This window comes from Peromyscus maniculatus, chromosome 10, assembly GCF_049852395.1.
Source record: "Peromyscus maniculatus bairdii isolate BWxNUB_F1_BW_parent chromosome 10, HU_Pman_BW_mat_3.1, whole genome shotgun sequence".
NCBI classification, from domain to species: domain Eukaryota; kingdom Metazoa; phylum Chordata; class Mammalia; order Rodentia; family Cricetidae; genus Peromyscus; species Peromyscus maniculatus.
Window position 1 is genome coordinate 26431011 of NC_134861.1, and position 21490 is coordinate 26452500.

General features: G+C 44.9%; 1 protein-coding gene across 13 annotated transcripts in view; it reads left to right on the forward strand.

Annotated features, from left to right (window-relative positions):
- Bcl11a (BCL11 transcription factor A) overlaps positions 1 to 21490 on the forward strand; it is a 99924-nt gene that overhangs the window by 9042 nt on the left and 69392 nt on the right. The window lies entirely within an intron of this gene.

Genomic DNA, 21490 nt, shown 5'->3' on the forward strand with positions numbered 1-21490 from the left:
CCTAGTTTACAGTGTCCACTTCTGGCCTTGGGGATGCATCTAAGAGGCAGGGTAGCCACACAGGCATTTCCAGTTGAGCCAAAGACTCGTCTGAGGGCTGGAAAGAGTTAACTGAGTTCCAGGGCTAGCCTTGGATCCATACTGGCTGTCAGACTGTCCGGGGCTGTAATTAAACACAGCCCCGTGGTGGGATGACATGGTGACCTTGACTTTAAGATGCCATTTTCGACTGGCCAGGCCAGAGTAGAGAGGGCAGTTGCTGAAGCGCACAGACATGCTTACTCGAAAAGTTTAAGGGCATGTTGGAAATTTCAAAAGGTTGGTTTGACAGGATCGGTTGCTCCCTGCAGCCTGCCTCCTCAGCTCAGTGATAAATGCTTCTCAGTGCTCTCTCTTGTCTCTGATGTGGTTTTGACAGATGTATCTTGATTTTGTTTGTGGTTTACACAACCACATGTCACCCTTACAAATGTCCAGTGCAGACTCCACTGTTTCTTCTGCAGCCTAATGTAAAAATTTTCTTGGGGAGAAAAAAAAAACGCATGCACATATCCAATGGCTCTCTCTCCTTCGGTTCATTTCACCAAGGAGCCAGCTAGGTGTGCCGGTTTCTCAGCAGCTCCAGGGAAATGGAATTAAAGCTAACAGAGGGACTTGAATTCCCTGCTCTAGTGGTAAACAGCAACACTAGGCACAGTTTGCTTTCCACGTCAGACAAAGCCAAAGCAGGTTCTGTGGTGACAGCCTGCCACATCTGGGGGACGGTCCCTTCTGTGCACTGCCCCCGCCCCGCAAAAGCAGCGTCGCTCGGTTTTGGAAAGACAGTGTAGACAGTGCGGGGCTTGCCGGAACTTGTCTCTGAGATGGGTGACCACAGAGTGGAACCATGATAGGTCAGTGATCCAGAGGGGACTCAGTGGCACATCCCCCTCCCCCTCTACGCCCCCACCCCAGTCTGGAACTTGATCATTAAGATCAAGTGTGCCATTTTTTACCTTCTCTCTCTCTCTTGTTAAAAAATGCTTTCTGCAGTGATACTCAGGTATTTTCCTTTTAGTGAAGTAAGGAATTTGCTGCCAGGAGAGCTGCTTGTGAGTGTTTTTCTGGAAGCCACCACATTTCGCTTCTGAGACATGTAGGTTAAGATTTTTATCTCCCCCACCCCCTTGTAGGATATGGCAATGACCATTTCCATGTGCTGTCTTGTGACTGGAAGGAAAATGAACAGAAGTGTAAGGCATGATTAATGAAGCAAGTGCAGGCGGAAGGGGATTTGTCGTCTTTGGAGATCCAAAGCCTTGCTAAATCACCAAATATGGAGTAAGGCTTGTGTGATGTAACATCGTATTTACATATCGAGCTGCTCGTTTAAAAGACAAAACACAGTGTCTGTCAGGCAGGAATTAAAACCACACTTATTCCTGAAGGCCTAAATAGGTTTTTCAGTTTCAGGTTAGCCAGTTTGAAAAGCAGGGCCTCTGTATTTAGACGATGAATCTGAAGGCTGAGGAAAGCCTTATAAATAGTGAGGGCTTTTTACTTTTGTAGCTGTGACTCTGTGTGGATGTACAGGAAAAGAGAGAGTCCTTAACTCGCTGGTTGTCATAATGATTCTGTGATGTTTCATAACTAGTGTGATAGCAGAGTCTAAAGAAGCCAAAAAGAAAAAAAGAAAAAGAAAAAAGGTGCAAATTTGGAATATATTTTCTAGGGCTAATGGTACATTGTTTCTCTGAAATGGAAAGCTATCTCAGGCATCTCAGATACTCCTTGAGTAGACACATGCAATCCAGGTGAGGTAAACCTTCCATGCAGGAATAATTGCAACACCTTGATTCCTTTCATTATGCTCAGTCACCTGTTCTTACCCCGGCATTGGCTGAACATAAATAGCATGGTCACATCTCAAAGTAAGATGTCAGTAGCTAGAGCCTCGACTTCTCCTACTTCACAGTAATGAATTAAGGGCTTCCTATAGTGAAATTAACATTCTACCATTGCATATAAATTGTGATACTCTGGACCCCAGGTGCCCCTGAAGCGAAGTTCTGGAAAGATGACTGTGTATTCCCAGCTGGGTTCACTGTACCAAGTCTACCGCTCTTCTCGACAGTAACCATTCAGTAGACATTTGAACTGTTGTAAGGAGAGAAGCAGTGGTCTCTACTGGGGAAGAAATATACTGATGGATGTCTACAAGAACATGCTTGGCAACTGCATGAAAGACAGTCATTTAAGCATGCTGGGTAGGAAAGACTTTATGAAAGTGATAAAAGTTATTTATTTGGGTTCACTGTGTCCTCTGTGCCATTTTACAGGCAGGAAGCAGGGATGAGATCTTCCTAAGGAAAGCCTAGAATTTGGGGACTTTAGAACCAGGAGCATAAAGTAGAATTCTGAAGAGCTTCAGTAAAACAGCAAGCTTGGGGGCTATGTTCAGGCCGCCCAAAGCTGGCTGTTCCCCACCCCCCAGGATGTTTTTACCTGATGACTAGATGGATGTGTGTTCTCATATACCATGCACATGTGTTACATATATCCATAGACAGTGACCAAGCTGCCTTTCCAATTTTGTTTAGATATTCAGAGCCTTATATGATTATGATCCACAGAGACTATTGGAACAATATTCATTTAACTGGCTGTTAACAGCTTACATTGTGTGGTCCAGTTCATCATTAGGCATGTCAAAAACCCATCAACAGTTAGTAGCAGACTTTGACCGATGGAGCTTTCTATATGTGGTTTTTTTTTTTTTTTGAGTCTTTTATTTTATGATGAATAAATTATTCATTGAAGATTAGCAAGTATAAAACTGTTTTTCTCTCACAGAAAAGGCCCCAAACATTACCTCCCAGTGTCAGTCTTGAAGCTTTGGCTCATTGCACACGGGAATCTTTAAATTAGGATTAGCCTATCATAAAGTTAGCTTTTAGACAGAATGGGAAAACAGAAGCCTGCTAAGATGCAGGGCAGCCTGCTGCTCTTGATGGAACATCGTTTCCCTAACATCTAGAATACAGGCGTTTTCACTGGAGTGTTTGGAACCATCCGCCTTGACAGAACAACTGATCTGGCTAATGAGATGCAAGGCAGATTCTCTGATGAGTAGGAAATATTAACAGCAATGTATTAGCATGTGACTTACAGGGACACCAAGTGCCATACTCATGCTTTTCAGAACTTACAGAACTAACTTCTGTTTTCTCTTTGTACCCATTTTCATTCTTTTCTAGCCTAGACTGAATTGGAGGATGTGTTTGTATATTAATTGTAAATGAGACTATAAATGACAGTATCTTATTATGACTACTTATTTTTCATTTCTCTTTATTTGTATGATTCCGAATAAAAAAATACTGATCTCTGAAGTCAATTTTCAGTGTGACAGCAAAAACCAGAAAACACCACCATTCAAAAGACAAATGTGCTGGCAGACGTTTTATTTACCTTCAGAATCCATAGAGCAGAGAATGTTGTTTTGTAACATACCTAGCATGTTCGTAGGGAGGCCGCGTTTGTGAGGCCACTCCCCACAGACCGATGTTCGTGGGACTGGGAGCACTGTATACAAGCTGTATTTGTAAATACGACAGGGAAAGGCTGTGGACTGGCAGCTTGGATGTTTTGTCAAAGTACAATGTCAGAGAAACTCTAAGACACATTGTAAATAGAACTGTCACAGTGATTGCATGATTGAGCTACAGAAGTGTCCCACAATGGTTGGCATTGTCAGGACTTCTGAAAGCTTAATTAAACACAGTGGCCCGCATGGCTGCTAAATTTACTTTGGACAGCCAAAAAGAAAAACAAAATCTAAAATGTAGAAGACCCCAAAGATCTCAAAGTTCCTCTGCTGTCACCCTCTGGGTGGCACAGAAAAGAGGCACCGTGCGTCTTCCTGGGCGTCTTTCAGAAATAATAGTTTTGAGAATAGGTCCACGTGATATGGAGAGCATCCTGTGTGTGATGTGGAGACTGCTCGTTCTTCTGTCTCCTGCTGTTCCAGACAGTTAATGTAAAAATGGCCTTTTATTGGAAACACAAATATGTATTCACTTGAAGAATCGGAGCAGAGGGGGACAGAGTTTCCCTCCCAGTCTCTGTGTTTATTCTGTGAAAACTAAAACAAACAAACAAAAAACCCCCAAGTGCTGCAATTTTTCAAATCAACCCATCCTTGTTGTGGGGCAGGTTGTGCACTTTCTGTTTAAAGGATCTGAAATATGTTTTGCACACCTTTCTCCCAGGGAGTGTGGCATGTAATTGTGGGGCTGTCCATGGGCTGGAAAACACAACTGGGTGTGGAACCGTCAGGCTGGGTCAGGACAGGCACCTTCAGCCCAGAGAGGAGGCCAGTTGGATGCATATTAATGGCACATTTTAGAGTCCTGGAACGTCATTAATTTCACACTGTAGCTTCTGTGTTTGGCCAATATGAGAGAGCTAAATTGGGGTCCATAACAAACATGGGATACAGATTTTAGATTTTCATGATGTCTCACTGGTGGTATTTAATAAAGGAAAAGAGGCAAATGTGGTTCTGCATGGCTGTCACTGAATAACAAGAGTTTGGCTTTCCTGTGTGGGGAAATACAAGGTTGAAGGGAGAAGGAAGGGCCACAGACGACGATGACGACGACGTCACTGGCTGTTCGTCTGCCCTACCTTGGTTGGTCTGTTTGCATCCTTTATGACACAAAGCAGTCTGGCTTTACAAACGCTAGTACTAGCTTCGCTCAGTAAAAAGCACTTAGCACCAAGCGGGACCCAGTTTGGCACCTTGCCACAGTTTAGCGTGGGTTTAATCACCAAGGATCTTTAGTACCTTTCTGCTAGTTCAGATTTCATTTGGGTCATGGTTATGTCAGCACTGTTGTTACTTCAAAGATAAAACACAGTTTTAAATGTAGGGCCCATTTTAATATTTCAAACCAAACAGGCTTTTATTTTATGTGTTAATTTGGAGGACATTAGTAAAGTTCATAAAATATGTGCAGACTATATAATTTAATGGAGAATGACCAGTATTTTTATTTGTAATACAAATAGAAAATTGACCATTGTACCTCTCTCCTCTGTTCCTTTCGTGGCCCAGGTAAATCAGCACTGGTGAACTGCTTTTCCCTTTTACTACCAGGGTATGGAGTGTGGCCAATATCTGGAAATTTACCTTTGTAATTTGCCATGTAGTTTTTTTTACAACAATGACCTAATTAATTTGAGCACGAACCATATTATTGCTACTGGAGTCATTTTCTGTCACAAACTTAATTTCCAGGAAATGTAACCTGACGAATAAGAATTCCTTAGCTCTCCACATGTGTTCTCTGAGACCAAAGGCAAATTTAAAATAATAATAATACTAAAATGCCAGCATTATTAAAGCCAGTATGCTTGATGCCAAATGCAATTTGAAGCCAGTAAACATCAGACTGTATTTCTAATCAGTTTTTGAATGTAACGTATTCCATATTGGGTTCACTGGAATCTGTCTGCCCGCGTTTCACTGGCCAGCTGCACTCCTATGCATTTTTAAAACATTTCAGCAAAGGATTTTGCTGTTCTTAGCAGGGTTAGTAACTTGGGGTCTATTTCTGAGCTCATTCGTCATTCTGCGATGGCATTGAGTTAGGTTGGCAAGGGAAGGATTTGAGGCATGGGGGGTGGCGAGGTCACTTCTGATCCCAGCAGGGAATAGGTGAGCTTCATTTGCCTTTACAATAGGCCCACAGTTACTGCACCTTGGAGGGGCTCTCAGGTGCCGCTCAGATGGGCGCATGTAAATGCCCTGTCAGATGTGGAGTCGGAATATTAATGTTTCTCCCACCACTGCACCATAATAAAGCTGTACACAGCAAGCTTAACACGCAGCCAGTCTGGGGATTGTATAAACTTAGATAGCCCAGTGTGAGAGACAGCAGTGGGAGAATGCTCGCAACACCGCGGCTCCCATCTTGTTCTCCTTTGATCTATAGCAAAATGGAAACATCATCCACTCCTCAGAGTTGTCTCCCCAACTCGGCCACCCCCCGGTCCACCACTAGTTAGTGCTTTTTTTTTCTTTTTTTTTTTTTGCATGTGCTGGTATGGAGAAATGCAACATAATTTGTTTCATATGGTTAATTACAGGCGTTTGAATATTTAAAATTTTAAATAGCCACAGTTCCAGCTTTTTCTGTTAAAAGTATGTGATTTGAACAAAGGGATTACAGTGTAAATATTTGTGGTGATTGCAACACCCTTTTCCCTTTTCCCCCCATTAAATACACACACACACACACACACACACACACACTGCAGATTTAGGGACTTCTATACCTTTATTTATACCTCTTTTTTTTTTAAACCCTCTCAATTGGAGCTTCATTAAAATATTTTTCCATTATATTTTTGAGTCTGCTGTTGCTTGAGGTTTTATAGAGAATTTTTATAATGTGTTCATTTAACAGAATCAACAGCTGTCAGAACCAGTTGTGGTAAATCCACCAAACATCTAAACACACACACACACACACACACACACACACACACTTCCTGAAACAAAACACTTGGAAAAATAAGCTGCCAGAACTGGCGAAGTAGAAGTTTGCCGACAGGGACCTGAGGTGTCTCATCTCTGAGTCGCCCTAGAGACCCAGCAGGTCTGACGCAACACTGCTGAACGGTGACTTGGGCAGCTTGCTCCTCTCTGCCAGTGTGCTGTGTGCAGCTGACTGCGCCAGAGGCAGGCTGCCTCTGCCATGGCTTCTCCCTCCCTCCGTCCCCACTTTTTGATCTACCTAGACAGATAAAATACCAAGTTCTTAGAGTGCTAAACAACAAATTATACTCACCTGGAGGTGAGATGATCGGGGGAAACTTGTGAAAAAGAGGTGAGAGAGGTACCCGCACACCCTTGTCTGGACAGGGTTGGCAGCATGTTGCTCAGAACCCAGTCGGTCTCCGCCAGGCAGGTCCCTGTGGGGCCCTGGAGCAGGTATGTTGACGAAGGGGACACCTGGGGACCTTGGCCATTCACAATGAGTTTCTGTTTGTGTCCTCACTGTTGTTAACATTGGTGAAGAACAATTACACCCACAATTGGATCTTGCTTTTAGATAGAGGCAAATCCACCGATTAAAAACTCCCATTAAAATCAATAACGGACTGTCTGGGAAACCGAAGAGGTGCTCCCAGAGCAAACACAGGTCTGCTGCCCCCCCCCTTTCATTTTTCTTTTTGAACTTTCTAAAGCACACAGAAAGAAGCCTTCCCTAAGCACAGGCCCTGAAGTTTACACTCATTGGTTGTTCATTTCTTGATGTGCAATGACGCAGTCAAGATGCGGAAGGGAAAAATCACATCTGTTAATTTTTAGGAAATAAGATTCTTACCTAGTGGGAGCACAATGCTTGACTTGCTGAATCTGGCCTTTCATGTTCCAAAGGCAGGACATGTCACTGGACAAAAGAATATAGCCTTCCTCCACCCCGTCTCCAGGTATAGCTTCATGATTTCATGACCTGCTTACATTTACGGGGCCAGCCACAAGGAACCGTTTTACTATTTTAACCCCAGCCAAAAATCCTCTGAGCTTACAGTTAAAACAATGCATTAACCAATGTTAAAATTTAAGTCTCAGGAGTTTCTCCTACTTCATCCTACCTTAAGATTTTTTTTTTTAATTATTCTTTTTGCATTTAAAGGTGAGCGCTGACTACTGAAGAATGATTTCAAGGCTTAAAATTTTAATAATAAATCGTAACCTTCTCATGTTATGTTTTTGTTATGTTAAGGGGAAAAAATCAATAAGGAAAAATTTAATTCTGATAAAGATACTCTTGGATCTTTGAAAACAACTGCTGTCCTTTTAACTAAAACATTTGAGTAGCTTCAAAGCCCATGTATTTCTTCTGATCTTGGAGCTGTATGACTGGTAGCAAGCAGGAAAAAAAAAACCTTATTCTACATACAAGTGGATTGCTTAACAAGTCAGCACAGACGCGTACTTGTTTGTACAATAGAGATAAAAATTCCTGTATAAAAATAATTCAGCTGCTGACAGCAGGCATTGTCACTGGACCTGTCTTTTGTGCCTGTCCCAGACCCCGGCCCTCCTCCCCTGCTATCTGCTCAGGGCAGCCTGCTGCCTGCAGACTCCTGACCACAAGTTAATTGCTATATATTAAGTCTATAGGTATTGTATTTAGAGAAGACTATCCCAAGGCCTGTGTGTAGTTCACGCTCCTGTGTGACTGGCCAGCAGGGGGATGGTAGGCAAACGCTCTAATAGGGAAAAGGACTCCAAGGCAGTTAGGGGAAATTTGGCCTTCAAGTCCCATTTGCTCTGCAATGTAGCATCAGTCCCTAAACTTTTGTTTTTAATCTAATTCTGATTTACCCTGTCACATCCCATATCAGCACTCACTGAACTCTGCTCATGTGGAGTAACGTTAGTGTCAAACAGAATTGGTTAGGACTGTGGACCTGTGGCTCATACAGATGGTTGTGGATGAAGGTTCCATCCAGGCCTGTGTCCTATCCTTTTTGATAAGCATTAAAATGTGGCTCACATTAAAGCCGGGACTGCCGATACCAGAGTCGGAACCAGGATGAGAAACCGAGGTTTCCCACACCCCTCTGTTTTTTACTTCATAGTGTACCCACATTTTGGGTAAGAGATGGTGGTGAGGGGTAGGGTGGCAGAGAAGAGTTATTACTGTAATATTTTGATAGTTTAATGAAATCCCCAGCCCAGATGCTCTGGGGGCTGTCAGTGGAGCTTCCAGCATGGACATGTGGTCCTTTGAAAGCTGCAATTCTCAGTGTGGCTTGTCCACCAGCTGGGGTAGGACTCGAACATACGTATACCTTTGCTGGGATATTTGGGGGTGTGGGAAGAGATGCATTGGGAACTCTGCCACTAGGCTTTTTTAAATGTCAGAAGGTTAGTGAGGTATCAGCATGCAAGGGAAGGCTTCTTCCCCAGACTGGTAATTGGGAAGCATGAAAATCCCAATTCCCACGATACTTTCCACTGACTGGAGTGGGCTGCGGCTGGTGGGTACACACACAACTTCCTGAGTGTCAGCTGATGTCTGCATGACCCTTTCCTCTTGAATCCAGTGCTGCCCATGCAGAATGGGGCCAGTCAGGGCTGCAGATACCAGAGGACAGGATGTTCGCTCCCAGAAGTAAACCAGACGGGTGTTCCCTACCACCTCTTCCATTTCTTCCCCTTCTTGCTCTCTTCCCTTTGGAAGCAGAAACTTCTAAAAGGCATGCCACTCCAAGCCGATGAAAAAGCTGTTTTTCTGCCACAGTGGATGTTTACGCAGGAGAGGCAACTTGAGGGGAAAAGGCTTTCTGGGAGGGCGGGGGACGCGTGGTAATCTGCTGTTGGAGGACTGTGTAGTGTTGCCTATGAGCAACTCTGGGCTGTTTTTGATAAATTACCATGTTTAGAGATACGTTTGGCTCTTAAGGGCTTAGTTTTATGAACAAAGTCCGTAACGATGTTTGCAGCCCCTGTCTGTCTCTTGGCCCCTTTGGCTTCACTAGAGGCTCTATGTTTAGTTTAAGCTCAGTCTGGAAGATATAACAATTTTGCATTAAAAAAATGAGGAAATCATAGGAAGAAAAACCCTTTGCTTTTTGGATGAATCTTACTGATAATTTGCTAAAGCTCATTTGAATTTTAAGCACTTCTTTAATCTTCAAAGGCTAAATTGCTTTATGAATATGCATGGTGTGGGCAGACTTCAGTTCATTACCTAGTTGTAAATTCTAATGACCATTAGGTCCTTCCAGTAATTGCGAATTGTTTTGCATTTTTGATTGGCCTATTAACATGTACATTCGGTGCACATCAGGCTGGCCTGTCAGCCTGCTGAAGGAGAAAAAAAAGGTGAAAATTGTTTATAACACCAAGATTCTTAGATTTTCAATCTTGCAAAATTGATGATGTAAAAAAATTAAAGCAGTGTTTTTTCTTCTCAAGATTGAAAGTTCACCAAGAGATTTGACATATTTAATTTACATGATGACTTTGCACTCCTTCATTAATGCAATTTGCATATGAAGCTGTTGTTAATCACTTTTGATCATGTTTTGTGTATTAGCTGCCTCAGTGGCTCTCCTCCTCAGATGCCCCAGTAGAAAGGAGCAAAATGATGCATCTTCTTGCCAAGTTTCCTTTAGTGAATTGAGGAATCAGAAGTCTAACCTTGAGTAATTACATATGTTTTATCCGTTTTCTTTTAACGTTAAGTACAGTTTGTGGACGTGTTGGCTGGAAATTGTTCTCATTTGGGGAGAAGACTGTAAAATTTAAGTGTGTGGCTGAGGCATGTCCAGGGACTCAGAGAAGTATGGATTGAGTGTCTCTCTTCCCCCAGATGCTGCTGGGCAGCTCCATTGTTAGGAGTTTGATGGCAGGAGGCCTGGAGTCTTCAGTCCTGAGGTTCCCCTTTTAGAAGGGAGAAGGCTACGTGGAATGGTGCTTTGGTTGCTTTTAAAAAAACGACTGCACCTCAGCAGTGTCTGGGAACCAGGCTAGGAGGGCTCTTTTATCTCGTAGGTCCTGTAAGTCTTCTGCTCTGAGCTCCATTGTGTCTTCTTCTAGTTGCCAAAGTAAACTGGGGGGGGGGGGGGCGGGGGTGGAGGGGGGGGGTCGGCTCCAGCCTCCCCTGTGCCTTCTTCCTCCAGGTATTCGAGGGCCCTGCTTGTGAAAACAGGGTGTTAACTAACGGTTTCCGATTTTTGAGAGCCTGTGATTTTGGTGTTGGCTTTGCTGTGGAATAGCTTGTGCTGTGTTATTGGTGCTCGCCTTTGGTTTATGAGTTAGTTTACCACTGGTTAACAAGCAGAATCAGAACACAGACACTGATATTCTGATTAAAAGGAATGCTTAATGAAAGAAAATAAATTGTGATGGAAAGTGAGCAGTGTATAAGAAACACAACTATAATTTTAACCTCTGAGGGCTCTAGCCTTGCCCGACTGTGACTCCCATCCATACCATGCTAAAAGCATGCTTCAGTTCAAAGTTGTTAATATTCAGCTGGGAAACAGTATCCAGAACACAAATAAATTATTAAGTGCATGAACTTTTTAGGCAGTAAGATGAACTGATGGGGTCCATCTGTGAGATGCAGGGGCTTTTTATTTGTGTGTGTCGAACGATTCTGCCCTCTCCGACTTCACAGCCTTTGGTCTCCGGCCAACTGCATGCATAATTGATTCCACACGCACTATCATTTTCTTGATGTAATTGCTTTACTAAGATATGATGAAATCTAATGGATAATTTGCTATTTGAAAACGGGCAAAAAAAAACCCTTCATATTTTTATGTTGGGGTGAGGGGACAGGAGAGGGGGGTTCAGGTGACCTAGCATTTAAGAAAACAAAACAGAATGAGCAGGGTAACTTGGACGCTCCACTTTGGCCTTGTTGGCTGGGGGTGGGAAGGGCTTTGTGACGTGTGGAAGCCAGTGTGTGAATCTCCCTCTCTCTCTTTCTCCTCTTCCCTCTCTCCAAGCCCCTTCATTCCTTCTCTCTGTCTCTCCCCCAAACTTTACAAGAAAGGGATCCTAACAAGGTAAAGAGTAAACAGTCTAGTCACCACAGCCTTATTATTCAGTCTATCCAGGAGTTTTGCCATGTCGGTTTATTTAACTTCCAGGAATGTAAATACTGACAGCCCTAGAAGCAGTAAGAAAGATGACAGTATTAGAGTTCAAAACCGTGAGCGTGGGTAGCTGGGTTTGCCACCCGGCTCTACTAACACGTTACATTGAAACGGAATGGTAAGTCAGAACCGACTGGAAACTTCTGCTTATATGGAGTACAGATTTCCTTCTAATAGATTGGCATGATCTGGCGTACCCAGGGTGGATTGTTATGTAATGGAGAAAATGCATAAATGTCAGGTACACAGAGGATTCTGCAGGAATTACGTGAAAAGTACTAGAATTTCTTAAATCACCATTAAATTTTGTTGGTAGGACAATCTTATTAACTCCTTAAAAATCGCATGTGGCTTTGCATAAACTGCTCTAAAATGTATTTTGAGAGAATTTACAGATGTTGAAACATTGTTTTAATCCAAGCCAGTTCATGCTTCAAACGTACCTTACGAAAACTGTACTGGTTTTCAAAGTCCTCAAGGGGCACAGAGGGGTAGAAGGCGTATGAAGCAAATCCACCTCACTGTGGCAAACTGATTTCAAGTCAAGTCATAATAATGAACAGCACATGATCTGAAATTTGATCAGCAAACATACACTCATGCCAAGGAATTCTCTCTTTCTTTTTTCTTTCTTCTATTACATACCAGGGTTCTATAAATCAGTAAGCCAGGCAGACAGTAACTATTGTAAGATCAAATTCTAATATGCAGAATGATGCGGAAAGCTGTTGTTTTGAAGAAATATTAATACCATCATCACCAAAAAAAAAAAAAAAAAAAAAAGACAATACAAAAAACCCTCCGACCCAACCAAACAAACCCAAAACAAAACCCATAATTAACCCCCCAAAGCATCCTTTTTTTACAAAACTGGAAATGACAGAATAATTTTAGGGGGGGGGCTCTACCTTCTGAGTGCAGAACTTTGAACTATTAATAGACCACCAGTGAGATAGGCTGTCTTTGTGCCTTGAAATGCAAAACGAGGGGAATAATTAGCAGGGGAACAAAATTCTCAAAATTTGAAGAACTTGTGTGATTACTAGGGGACAGTGAAAGAGAAATGCAAATTTCCTCCTCATCTTAATTAGATTCAATTGTTCCATGGGTGTGTTGGGTTGTGGGGAGGGGCAGGGCAGGGTGTGCTGGACTGAGGCAGAGCTGGTGCTGATGTGGGGACAGGTTGCGGGGACAGTGGCAGGGGTGGGGGGGGGGAAGGTGGCCTCCAACACTGGTGCAGGGTAGGTTGCCTTGAGCCAGATGCTGATGCGGAATCCTGAGACTCTAAATTCACTAAGACCATTGACTTGGGTTCTGGGTTTTCAGATTTGTCTACTGAGGGGGTGGGGTGGTGGCCTGCCTCAGGAAGGTGGAACAGCTTGGGCTGGCTTCTCTTGGCCACGTGTGTGACGTGTTTCTAACCCTGTTTTGGATAGAAGGGCCACCAGCTTCTCATGGTGGCCTTTGCCTCCCTTCCGCCCCCGAATCCAGAGTAGCCAGAACACAGTCTTTAGCGTGTCCTGGTGGTGGTTGGTCAGAGTTCTGCCAAAGTGTGTGGAGCAAGTTCCCTTGGCTGTACTTCCCCTTTCGTGAAATAATAAAAGCCCAGGCCAAGGCTTATGAATCTATTTTTGTTTCATTAATATTATTTATTATGCATTTTATTAATATTTTGAGGAGGGACTGTGCTCTCGTTTGACCATTTGTAGTTATAATTAATACATTCCGTACTGGTTGTAAAAAGTATACTTGCATTTAATTGCAAGTCAGGGTAAATTAATGGATATGATTTAAAACAAAACTCACTTAAAATATTCTTGCAGGGAATGAGGGGAGGGGCAGTTCCTGCGTTTCATCTATTTTCTGGGTGACAGTGGAGAGTGAGGCTAAGGGGTGGGGCGTGTGCTGGACGGCGGCAGAGGGGGAGGGGCACCCAAGAGCTTCCTTCTTTTCTTGGGTTTCTGAGGTTGCCAGGAGGGACGTAGACAGCAGTGGTCAAGCCCATCTGCTCTGGAGAAGGCGCTAAAGGAAAGGTTGGCTGCAGCAGGGAGGGAGCACAAAGGGAGACTGTACGCTGGAGCCTCGCTCCCCTGGCCATGGTGTGGCCAGACTGGTTTAGCAGACAGAATGATAGATTGTTTTGTCAAGGGTCCCAGGGTGCGCCCTGAACTTGGAGCACTTTGTTTATCTTGAATAGAAAGGGAAAAGCACAGACATAATCGATGTCTAGTTTTTAGGAGCCCCAAAGAGGTAGGAGAACAGAGAAGACTTGGGGAGGGGCGGGGAGGTGGGGGAGGGGCAGGGCTGGGTTGTGGCTGTCCATTAACAGATGAACTTGGCCGTGGGCCAGGCTTCAGATGAGAGCGTGTCAGGGCCCCAGAGCAGCCAAGCCTTTTCAGTGTTCTCCTGCCCCCCTTTCTTTCTTTTTTTAAAATACCTGCTGACTGTACATCAAATGCTCTTAGGTCTGTTGGCCAAAGGCAAAAGACACACACACACACACACACACACACACACACACACACACACACACACACACACAGAAAGCTCAATTTTTACCACCACTAAACCAGTTGAGGCTGGTCTTTTGGCTACATACTCGGGTTCTATCATCTTTCCTGGCTTGCCATTGAGGGAAAAAGACTTGTGATAACGCCAGTGCCCAGAGGGCCTGGGATCCAAAGGGTTATGTGTTCTGGGAGGCCAGCGTGTGTAAGCTCCCGGGTGCTGCTGGCTAGGGCGTGCCCAGTGGGCCTGCGTGTGCAGGTAGGAAATGAGTGGAAACATTTTTTTTTTTTAATGGCTGAAGTTGAACTTGTGGGAAAGCACCTGTGAATTAATCTCTTGGTGGCTGAGGAAGATAATCTAAAGAGAGGCCCAGAAGGAGTCCAGGCATGGGAAACGTGCCCATGCTGGCAGCCCGGCACTTCCCACACAGGGCTGAGGGCAGCCCTATGTGTTGGGGCTGGTTTTGTTCTGATTATCTTATCTTTTTCGGTCTGTTTCTGTGTTTTTAGCTTATTGTGACATTATGCATTCCACATATGAGTGTTGGAAGCATGAGCGACCAGCCCAATAACTCCCTGACATTTTTAGCTCTTTTAATGTGCCGACGTAGCCCTCCTGCCACCAGTCAGGGAGGTAATTGAATTTCCCTGTTACGTGCTGGCAGGAGGCATGTTCTGGTTCCCACCAGAGGCGCTGCTGGGGCTGGAGCTGGAGCTGGGCTTGTTGAATTCCAGCTAGGGAACACCAGGGCTTCCAAGTGGTTTAGGGACCTGTCTGAAATGCTGTTCACACATTTTTTTTTTTGTCCTCAACATATCCTTGCAAAGACATAATTTCAAAGATCCCTATAAGATGATGGGAAACCAGATTTCTATCCCCGGCCTCATCAGGAGATGAATTAAAAGGAACTCTCCTTATTTAGTAGCAAATAGAAATTGGGAAAATTTGTGGGGCTTGTGGGCTCACCCAGCAGCCACCCACAAAACTCAGTCTTAGATGTAGTCTGATTCTCTTCCACCAGGATGTCTTTGTAACTGAACTGGTAAGAAGGAGAAGCAGGACCAAAAAGGGGGAGCAGCCCTTAAAAATGTGTTTCATCTTCTCTCTCTTCCCCTTCGCGTCTGAGCACACAAAACACAGTGGATGGAGGATGCAGAGATGCTGCCGTTTCTACTTGTGCAACCTTGAGCAGATATTGTGTCTTTAGGCCTCAGTTTCCCCAACTATAAAGTGAGGGAAACTGTAGGACCCACCTCCTGGTGGGATGAACATTCAGCGAGGATGGGTGGAGTCATTGGGCATAGTGTAGAACACTTGATAAAGGCCAGCTACGGTTGTGACCATGACTCCTGGTTAGAACTGGGGTCTGGTGTGGTTCTGCAGGTGTGGGATGAGGAGGTGTGGGATGAGAGGGAGCCGGCTAGGCGGATGCCTTCCTATGGGAGCCTGTGGAGAGGGATCCCCAGGTTGGGACAGGTCACTCGTCATTTTGGATTTGATGAGATGGGGTGTCAGGGATGCTCCCAGAGTGCATGGGATTTCACTCTTTTCATAGATACCTGTTGTTCATGAGGAGTAGTTCCTGGGCTTGTGATGGATGTAGGTCGTCATGCCTGGGTCACATTTCTGCCTTACCACCAAATGGCTGGAGAGTTTGGCAAACCATTTTACCTCTATGTGAAAAGGAAGCAACCTAAAGTTCCTTCCTCGTAGGGTCCATGAGACAGTAAGAGAGGACTCTACAGATGTCGCGCTTCGCAGGGCAGCCGCTGTGGTCCCTCTGATGCGCTGTTGCTCCAGCTTCAGCTCCTACTGGTGCCATTAGTTCTGGGAGAAAACAGACGCATCAAGGGCTGGGCAACTTCCCTGATGATCTGTAACTACGTAAGATGCTGTCCTTTGATGGGACCTGTACCACCTGGGCTGTCCTGGGAAGGTGCGGCTTCCTGCAGTGGGGCTGACACGGACCTGGCAGGGAGCTCTGCTGCCATCAGCCGGGTCTCCTATAACTGTTGGGGTCAGGTTTTTCCGTTTTTCTGGAAAAGGGAAGAAGGTTCCTGCCTAGTCTCTAGGAAGGTGTCCTAGGCATGCTGGAGGACTGACTGGCCGTCTAAGAGGTGGGAATACGGCTCTCCAGCCCTTGCTTCACACCGTCCAGAAGGAGCCAGACATTCGGTGATGGTCTTGTGACGTAGGAGGGGAAAATTCATGACCTGGCGTTGTGTGACTTGGTTACGGGATAGTAGTGGGTTGACCAAGAAACCACACATTTTGAGGGCCTCGAGGTCTGGCCTTCTGCAGTTCTGATCGTCTCTTTGTGTGTTTCCTTGTCTCCTTTAACAGGTGTGTAGAGTCAGATTACAGTGTGCACATGTGTGTGTTTAAGAGAGAGAGCATGTGTGTGTGAGAGTGTGTATGTGTGAGAGGGAGCATGTGTGTGTGGGAGAGAAGGGAGTGTGTGTGTGTGTGAGCGAAAGCACGTGTTTGTGTGAGAGTGAGAGCATGTGTGTGAGTGTGTGTGAGAAAGTCTGAGAGTATGTGTGTAAGAGAGCATGTGTGTGTGGGAGAAGGAAGCGTGTGTGTGTGTGTGTGTGTGTGTGTGTGAGTGTTTGTGTGTGTGTAAGAGAGCATGTGTGTGTGAGAGAGGAAGTGTGTGTGTGAGCGAAAGTACGTGTTTGTGTGAGTGTGAGAGCATGTGTGTGAGTGTGTGAGAAAGTCTGTGAGAGTGAGTGTGTAAGAGAGCATGTGTGTGTGAGAGAGAAGGAAGTGTGTGTGAGAGAGTATGTGTGAGTGTATATGTGAGAGAGAAGGGCGTGTGTGAGTGTGTGTGTGAGAGAGAAGGGTGTATGTGAGCAAGAGTGTGTGTGTGTGTATGTGTGTGTGTGAGAGTGTGTGTGAGAGTATGTGTGTGTGCGTGAGAGTGTGTGTGTGAGAGTATGTGTGTGTGCGTGAGTGTGTTTGAGAGTATGTATGTGTGCGTGAGTGTGTGTGAGAGTATGTGTGTGTGCGTGAGATTGTGTGTGTGAGAGTATGTGTGTGTGCGTGAGGGAGTGTGAGAGTGTGTGTGCGTGAGTGTGTGTGAGAGTATGTGTGTGTGCATGAGTGTGTGTGAGAGTATGTGTGTGTGCGTGAGGGAGTGTGCTGGCTGGGGAGGCTGGGTGCTGGAGGCAATAACCGCTTCAAGGAGGTTTTGTTTCTGGCTGAAGTCATGTCATGGTTAGGTAAGTCAGGAAGGCAGGCAAGACGGTCCAGGGGAAATTTTGACTGGAAACTGGAGTCAACAAGTCCATCTAGTCCACCTCTGGCTTCTCCTGAGGCAAATTTTTTAGCTTCGCCCAGCCCTCTCCTGTTGTTCCACGCCAGGCTTTGATATCGTTAATATTGGCATTGCAGAAGCCAGACCTGCTTGAGGTTTCTTGTAGATTACTCAGTGTATCCCCAAACCAAATGGTGTTTTCTCCACATTCCCCATCATGTCCACAGTGCACTTGCTCTGAAGCACCCACTGTGTGTGGAGGCACCTCAGGGAAGGGAGGCACCTGGTGGGAGGGCAAGCTCTGCTCCACCCCAGATCCACCACCAGAACGTCTTTGGCTCGGCCCCGGGGACGCTGTGAGTTGACGTGGCAGTCAGTGGAGGTGGCTGCTGGGGTACTGGTGGGCAAGGCGCCCCCACCCCGATTCCGCTCTTGGACTGACAGCGTGCACACCCTCAGTGGCTTCTGTTCAAGGCCCTGCCTCCCCCACTCTCTCTCTCCTGTCTCTTTGTATCTGGGTTCAGGAACTCAGTGGGGCTCCATGATTGCCCCAGAAGAGACGCTCTTGGTTTTGTTTGTTGGGACTTCTAGACTGGAAAACAAAATGATAAAAGGAGTACCATTACTTTAGAAGGCCCCTCTGTCCCTACTACTTTTCCTTTATTCCCTTAAGAATCAGGCCAGATCTCTGATGGTGGCCTTTTGTTTCTTCCCCCGCCCCCCCACTTTTGGTTCTGTCTTCCTTAAAGGTAAGCATGAATTTAATGTCCAAAGAGGCAGGCTGGTGGCCCTTCAAGCCAAGTGCCTGGATGTGGCAAAGCTACAATAATAAATATTGAATGGTGAGTACAATGGAGATTTAACAAAGCCATGACAGAGGAGACCTCAGAGGGGCCGTGGACTGACTAGGAGGCTGCTGGATGAACTGGGTAGTGTTTCTACTTCAACCTGATTGAAATGTCGACTAAAAATCAATGCTGTTGACTAGTGATAATTTACAACGTTCCTGGCGCTAAGTAGTTCCCTGCTTAAGAACTCGTTGGCTGTGCAGATATTAGTGCAGGGAGTCGCGTGTGTCACGATGAGTCAGGCGCATTATAGGTCAGTCCTTTATTTGTCTCATCATGACTTTTACACAGTTGTCATGTAATTTATGGCTGCTTTCACATTGTCAAACATTCTCATTGTATCTTCTTCTTAACACACTCCTGACACAGACACGATGCATTTGAAGGCTTGGTATTGTTTCATAATCTGAGAGGAGGCCTATAAACCATCAAATTACACTATCTTCGGGCTAATCTAAATGCGCTGCAGATTAAAATCAGAGCTCATTTGTCCCCGATGCAAATTATTAAGTTCTAATTATAAATATCCATTTAATTACGCCATACATTTTTGTTTTGCGGATGCTTTTGAGGACTGCTGTCTTGGATGGAAGGAGGTGGGGGAAGGCATAGGACACAAATCTGTGGTAATTAATGTACATGTCCCAATGGTAAAGGGTGAGCACGTGATGCTTTGTCTGCTTTATTGTTTGATTAGATGTATAGGGGATTTGGCACGGGTACAACTCAAAGTTGAAATCTTTTGAAAAAGTGGAAATTAGTTAAAAAATCTTTGGGGGAAGAAAACACAAAATATAGCCAACCAGTCGCTGTCTGCTGGAACACATCATTTACAGTACAGGATTCTGCATTTGACCCAGTCACCTACTTTGGAAGTCGATCCTATCTAAATTTTGCAGAAGTAAGAGCAGTAACTTCTAATGATATCAACAGGCACTGGTGGCTGGAGAGGGTTCAGTGGTTAAGAGCACGTGTGCCCTTCTGGAAGACCCAGCCCCCATATTCACAGCCACCCAGAACCCTAGTTTCAGGGGATGCAACAGGCCCATGGTCCACATGCATGGTAAGATATTCATACATGTAAAATAAATAGGTAAGGTAGTCATTCAAGTAAAATAAATCTAGCCGGGCGGTGGTGGCGCACGCCTTTAATCCCAGCACTCGGGAGGCAGAGCCAGGTGGATCTCTGTGAGTTCGAGGCCAGCCTGGACTACCAAGTGAGTCCCAGGAAAGGCGCAAAGCTACACAGAGAAACCCTGTCTCGAAAAACCAAAAAAAAAAAAAAAAATTAAAAAAAAAAAAAATCTAAATAAATTAAAACAAAAAGGCACTTGACTAGATAACCAGGATATCTGAGCTCTGATCTAAGCCGGGGGCCCTGGGCTGTTATCGAATCTATTTTCCTAAAAGATTAAATTTTTTTAAAATGATGTTCCTGTGTCTGCATGTGGGTATGTGCACATGCTGAAGGTGTTCTCTGAGGGTGGGGCTTCAGACCCCCCCTGGAGCTGGAGTTAAGGGTTGCTGTGAGCTGCCCACGGTGCAGGGAGCTGAGCTCCTAACTACTGTGCCAGCCCCCCAGCCCCCCAGCCCTCCAACCACATCTCGGCATCTTGTCCTTTCTCATCTGTAAATCAGGTATTTGGACCTGGCTGGCTCTCTAAGGCTCGTCATGAACCAGCAGCCCATCGTCACCCCCACTCTCCTGCCTCCTCTCTGGAACTTCCTTGCCGAGTGTGTCCCCCGACAAAGGGGGCTGCTGAGCGTTTTCTTGATTGGCCTCCCAGGTGGGAGCTCTGGTGGGCAGCAGAGTACTGACTGGCATCCTTCAGTCGCTGAAAGCGGAAATGCAACATGGTAGAATAGGGGAACAGTGATAATCTACAGAATTTTCCACCTTACAGAGCTCTAGCTTTTAATTGTTGCAAGCTGGTTTTTTGATAAACTCCAAAGAATATAATGTGTACTTTTTTCAAGCTTACTTTTTTTTTTGGCAACTCTAACTATATCAAAATAGAAATACACTTTAAAAAAAAGTCACTTGCATTCAAACAAGCAGGTATTTTAAATTCAATTAACTGGCTGAATTCAGTGGTATTTTGCTCCTTCCTTCCCCTGAAAGCTGGCTTCTCTGTGTGGACACAGCCCGCATATGCTGAGTTCTTGGAGTTTCACATTCTTGCTTGTTAAAGGCATCCGATGCAACGTGTTTAGAAGAGCTCACCCTCTGTTATTGTGGGAAGACAGCATAAGCTGAGGGGAACTGTTCTTTTTTAATTCTTCATGTAGGTAAAAGCATACGGCCTGTTCTAGGACACGCGATCCTGCAGTGCGTCTTTCTAAACACTGTTTACAGTTGACTGTTTTCGTGGACGAGTCTAGCTTCTACCCTGTCCAGGAAGTGCCGTTTATTATGTCATTAGGTCAGAGGTAAGAGGATGCTCCCGGAAGTGTGCCGAACAGGAGCATTTGCCATCATCTGTGGCCGTCTGAAACTTTCCTTCATGCTCCTGTGCTCAGAATTAGGGGACATAGGCCCATTGTGAAATATGTGTTTCTTGTAGGACACAGACACACTTGAGATCTAGAACTTTAATAAAAGTAATTTCTTTAAATTATTACATCTTTAATTTATAATGTTTTGTTGTTTTTTTTTCCCTTAGATGTGCTCTGTAAGGGTTCTGATATAATAAACTGAGATTTGGAATGCTCTTCTATCTCTGACAGAAATAAAAATAAAATAAAATTAAAGCCTTCCCAAACTGAAGTAAGATAACAACAGGCCAGGTAAATGTAGAGTAGCATTCATTCCAAGAAGACAGCCGCAGTGTATGCAGCCGAGGACTGCAGAGCTCAGGTCCTCTCCCCTGCTCTTCACCCTGCACACGTCTCAGCTGAGGTGGAAGCCGCTGCTGGCGCAGGCCTGGGCACTGGTGGGGTCAGCCACATGTGTGATACATGGATTCTGTTTACCGTGGCGTGTTTTTGTTTTCGAGCTGGGCTGTGAGATGAGAGCAAGTGATACATGAAGAGACATTCAGTTTTCACACTAGTTCCTGTGGCTCCAAGTTTCCACAATGATAGAGCACTTTTGATAAGGACAGATGTTGATGGGGACACTCACTGACCTTGCAGTTGAACTCTGAAATCTAAGCTATGACAGTCCATGAAATCAGTAGCTTTGTTTAAGGCTCCTGTTTGGCTT